General features: G+C 36.7%; 1 pseudogene; it reads right to left on the bottom strand.

Moving 5' to 3' along the window:
* Positions 1-205: 205 nt before the first annotated feature.
* Positions 206-401, bottom strand: LOC115870545 (annotated as a pseudogene).
* Between the last annotated feature and the right edge of the window lie 4,840 nt (positions 402-5,241).

The raw sequence follows: 5,241 nt of genomic DNA, 5'->3' as shown, positions 1-5,241 counted from the left end.
GTGTATGTAAAACAACCCTGGTGGAATAGAAATTCATGAAAATTCAGAGAGGTAGATGTTGAGGACTGACCAAAGTAGAAGTTTGGATAGTACGGCACATGTAACTGTGAAGACAAGCTTTTGTACAAGCTTCAAAGTTAGCTCTCCTTGAATATTCACTGGTTCATGAAAAGTGGCTTAGGAAACCTTTGAAAGATTCATCTTACTACAAAAATGAACAGACTTCCTGGGGTCTAAAGGGATTTGTACTTGAAGATACTCCAGTCATGTTAAGCATTCGGCAGACAAAACTGTTTCAAATCTGCAGCTGCCTGGGAAACTTTCATAGGGCTGAGCCCTGCCTCCAGCTGGAGCTGCTGAACCACTTTCTTCATGGTGGCGACACTGGAAGAGCCAGACATGGTGAGCAACAGGGCAAGGAGACATGCGTTTCTGGATCATTTGCTCGGCAGGTGAGTTGGTCGGACAAGACAGCCCCACGTCAAAATTTTCTAAGTGGTGTCATGAGGAAATTTAAAAGTGCAGGAGAAGGTATATAATCTAAAGACAGGGCATTTCTTTTTTGTTATTGAGGCCTTCAACCTACAGATAGAGTTACATTATGAAAGATAATCTTCTCTACATAATGTCAAGTGCTTAAATCACATGTAACTAGATAATAGCAACAACAAAACTTATGTTTAAACAACCATTTGGGCATCATAGCCTACCCAAGTAGTTACAGAAAATGAACCGTCATAACACACAACACACTCCAGTATGAAACTCTAAAAGTACTGTCACATTCTCAAGCAGGAAGCATTATTGGTAATGATGATGTATGGTTCATAGTGATAGATTTCCAAGTCATTAAGAATATGATCTTTTCAAATTTGCATGGCCCTTATAACAGGTTCATCAAGGTATCAAAAGAAGTCAACAGATGAACAATTATAAATGGAGGTTTAAATGATCTCCTTTTAAAACCTTTCAAATAGGCAAATATATTATTAAGGCTAGACAATGGTTTATATGAGATAAATAGTCAATATATACATACACAAACAGCTGTTGTGGCATAATGGCTTACTTGCTAAACACAAAACAATGGCTTAAAAGAAACTAGCTGATCTAAGGGAGAAAGATGAGGCTTTTGACTTCCATAAAGAGTTGCGGTCTTGGATATCTACAAAGGCAGGTCTACCTTGTACTATACAGTTTTTATAAAATGAGATAGACTTGATAGCAATGAGTGTGGGCAGTATTTTTGGTATTTAGATACACAAACTACATGCAATAGGATACATATCTTTTTCAAGTCTCATAAAACTTTCCTCAGTTATGTCACATGCTCTTATTGCCAAGAATAATAATAGAAAATATACAGACAGTGCTGTCAATTTAGAGGGCACTAGCCAAGTTAAGCACATAGGTATCTATAATAGGTTATTCACATTAGTATTTTAATTCTATAGAATTTAAAAATCAGTTTTTCTAGCACTATTTATAGTTAACCTCATACATAAAATATTTACACTTCCAAAACAAACTCTATACTTCTTATTATCTAAAATAAAAATCAATTAATTTTTTGAAAATCTTTGTTTATCACTGCAGTATATCTCCAAATAAAGCTCAGATGAAGATAATCATCAGACAGAATTTCATATGAATTTACATCAAAATATAACATTAAAATCTAAGTTGTACAAAGTAAGGGGAAAATGAAAATACTGAAAATAAAAATGAAAGCAGCAGGATTATCTCTTTATTTTTTAGAATGAAATGCCATAAGGAGCCTTAGTGGTGCAGGAATCAAACACTTTGTTGCTAGCCCAAAGGGTCAGTTGTTCCAACCACCATCCACCAGAGAACGATGTGGTTTTCTGCTTCCACAAAGATTCCGTTAGAAGCCCTGTGGTGCCATTCTACTTGGTCCCATAGCATCACGGTAAGTCAGAAATGACTTCACAGGAGAATACAGCAAACAACAACAAATTCACTGCCACGTTTATTGCATTCAATGACAATTGTGTTAATCTGGGTACATTAGAAAAATAAAAATAAATCCAGACACTCATGTTAAGTGCACATCAAAAAAACATCCCAACCCTGTGCTGCCCAAGCCCAAAGTCCAACATCATGAACCCATATGTCCAACACCAATCCACAAAGTCCTCCATCTCACAAAACACACACTGTGAGGCCGATTACAGGAGGAAAGCTAAGTCAGTGAATGTGTAAGCATCTCAGAGATGGCAGGGGTCTCCACACGACTGCTCCAGCACCCAGGACTGCATCGGGGTAGGCCCATGTGGCTTCTCCGCAGGGGTGTCTTATAGGAACTGAGCCTTTCCAACTGAAGCAGGGAACTGGTTAAGAGATGCAGCCTGGTCCGACCATCACAAAGCAAGAGACCAGAGAACTAGAAAGGCGAGGCTCACTGAACCATTTATCTCTCCATCCTTCAATTAACCTCACATGTTTATCTACCAGGTTGGCACAATAAGCTAACTATATCAGCAATGCTCACTTTGAGTTCATTCCTAAAGGACAGTGCAGAACTGCCTTTTTATGTTTCTGAGGCTTTAAATCTTTACAAGAGCAAAACTTACCCAAACTGACACAAGAAGAATTTTTAAAAGTTCAAGAGACTTTAGCAAGTAAAGTTATTGGATCAGTTATAAAAAGAAGAAGAAGGATAAAGAAATGTCCAGGAACAAATGACTTCACTTAGGGGTTCTACCAGCAGTTTAAGGAAAGATTAATACCAATTATTCTCAAATTCTTTAAAACTAAATAGAAGAGTGAGCACTTCCTATTCTTTTTTTCCCAACAGTTTTATTGGCTCATAATTTACATGTCATACAATTCAATAGGACACTTCCTATTCTATTGGCAAATATTACACTGATACCCAAACCAGATAAAGACGTTATAAGGAAAATATATATATATTCTCTTTTATGAATACATATACAAAATTCTCAACAAAATACTAACAAACTAAATTCAACTGCATTTTAAAAAGACTATATATCACAATCAAGAGAAATTTGTAGAAAGTAGTCAGGATATTTTGACATTTAAAAATCAATAATTTAACAAATAGTATGATTAATTAAAGTTGTCTTAGTCTCATTATAGTGCTTCCAAAATTGTTCTAATTGAAATAGTGGTTTCAAATGAGATCTGCTGGGCTAATAATATTTAAGTCAAATAGATCAGCTCAGAAGGTTACAGTGACTGCAAAAGAATGAAATAGGAACTATATCTCACACTGTTTACAAAAATGAACTAAAGAGGAATTAAACACCTAAACATAAACCTTAGAATTAAAACAATCATGAATGAAAAATATGGACAAATGTAAGGCCTCTAATACAAGCCAGACTGTGGTTTTCAATGGGAGTAGAAAACCTTGTCTTTTGAATTGCTGACTTTGTGGTGAGCAGCCCAGTAAGTAAGCACTATGGTTCCTTGGCTCCAGAGGTAAAAACCAAGTTCAATGCCATTAAGTCAATTCTGACTCATAGCAACCTTTAGGACAGAGTATAGCTGCCTCTGTGAGTTTCCAAGACAGTAAGTCTTCTTTCTCCTAGTCTCATACTGCTGACTTTATGAGTAGTGACCAATTGTGTACCCACTAAGCCACCGCTATTCCATATTAAATGATGCAAAAAACAATGGAAATAATACACAGAGTTACTGTACCAAAAACAACTAATTGCCAGTGAAACATTTAAAAAGATAGCATATGGTCAGGAATTGGTGACACTAGAGGAAGAAATTTGAGCTGCAAAGAAAAACAGTAGCTAGAAAAACAAGGCTCTAGGAATTAATGACACACCAATTGGAATGTTTCCACAAGTTGGTAAACAACTGGAAGCATTCATTTGTCTATGCCAAGAAATTTAGAGGACAGTTACTTGGCCAACTGACTGGCAAAGATTTGTATCTGTACATCTCTCAGAGAAAAGAAATCCAAGAGGATGCAAATATTATGGAATAATATTGGTATGGCATGCAAGTAAGATTTTGTTGAAGATCATCCAGGAATAGCTGCAGCAGCACATTGACAGAGCGCTTCCTGAGGTTCAGGCTTGACTAACAAAAGGACATGGAGAAAAGGGTATGACTGCTGATGCCAGATGTATTTTATCTGAAAGGTGTTTCCTTGGGTTTTACTGACTATGCAAGGGCATTCAATTGTTTGATCATAATAAACTATGGATGATCTTGAGAAGAATGGAAATTTCTAAACCCTCCTGCAAAACCTGTATATCGATCAAGAGGTACTTGCTCAAAAAGAACAAGGGAATACCACATGGGTTACAATCACAAAACTGCCTTAGATTGTATTCTCTCACCATTAATATTCATTGTGTATGGTGAGAAAATAATCAGAGAAGGTGAATTATATGGAAAAATGTGGCCTAAAAATTGGTGTGTTGTTGTTGTTAGGTAGCATCTAGTTGGTTGCAACCCATTGGCAATCTGTGCACAAGAGAAGGAAACATGGCCTGGCATTGCTCCATCCATACAATTGTCCCTGTACCTGAATCCATTGTTACAGACACGTTGTCAATCTGTCTCATTGAGAGTCTGCTTCTTTTTCGGTTCCCTTATACTTTACGACACATGACATCCTTTTCCAGGGACTGATCTCTCCTGATAATATGTCCAAAGTATGTAAGATGCACTCTTGCGATACTCTTTGCTTCTAAAGAGCACTCTGACCATGTTTCTTCCAAGACTGATTTTTTTGTGTGGTTATTTTAGCAGTTCATAGGAATTTCAATATTTGTCCCCAACATCACAATTCAAATACAATTCTTCTTTGGTCTTTCCTTGCTCAGGGTCCGACTTTCACAAGCATATGAGGCAATAAAAAAATAGCATGGCTACATGCAGGTGCACCTTACTCCTCAAAGTAATACACTTGCTTGTCAATACTTTCAAAATTTTGTGCAGCAGATTTATCTAATGCAACACATATTTTGATTGTTTGATTGCTGCATCTATGAGCATTGATTGTGGATCCAAGTAAGACAAATTTCTTGACAACTTTAAACTGTTCTCCATTTATCATACTGTTACCTAATGGTCTAACCCTCAGCATTTTCGTCTTCCTTACTTTGAGTTGTAATCAATAATGAAAGCTGCACTCCCTCATCTTTACCAGCAAGGGCTTTAAGTTCTCCTTTCTTTCAGAAAGCCAGGTTGTGTCATCTGCTTATTACAGGTTCTTAAAAATCCTTC

This window comes from Echinops telfairi, unplaced genomic scaffold, assembly GCF_000313985.2.
Source record: "Echinops telfairi isolate 266 unplaced genomic scaffold, ASM31398v2 ScPeMD7_1957;HRSCAF=2489, whole genome shotgun sequence".
Lineage (NCBI taxonomy): Eukaryota > Metazoa > Chordata > Mammalia > Afrosoricida > Tenrecidae > Echinops > Echinops telfairi.
This window is presented reverse-complemented; position numbering and strand designations above follow the sequence as displayed.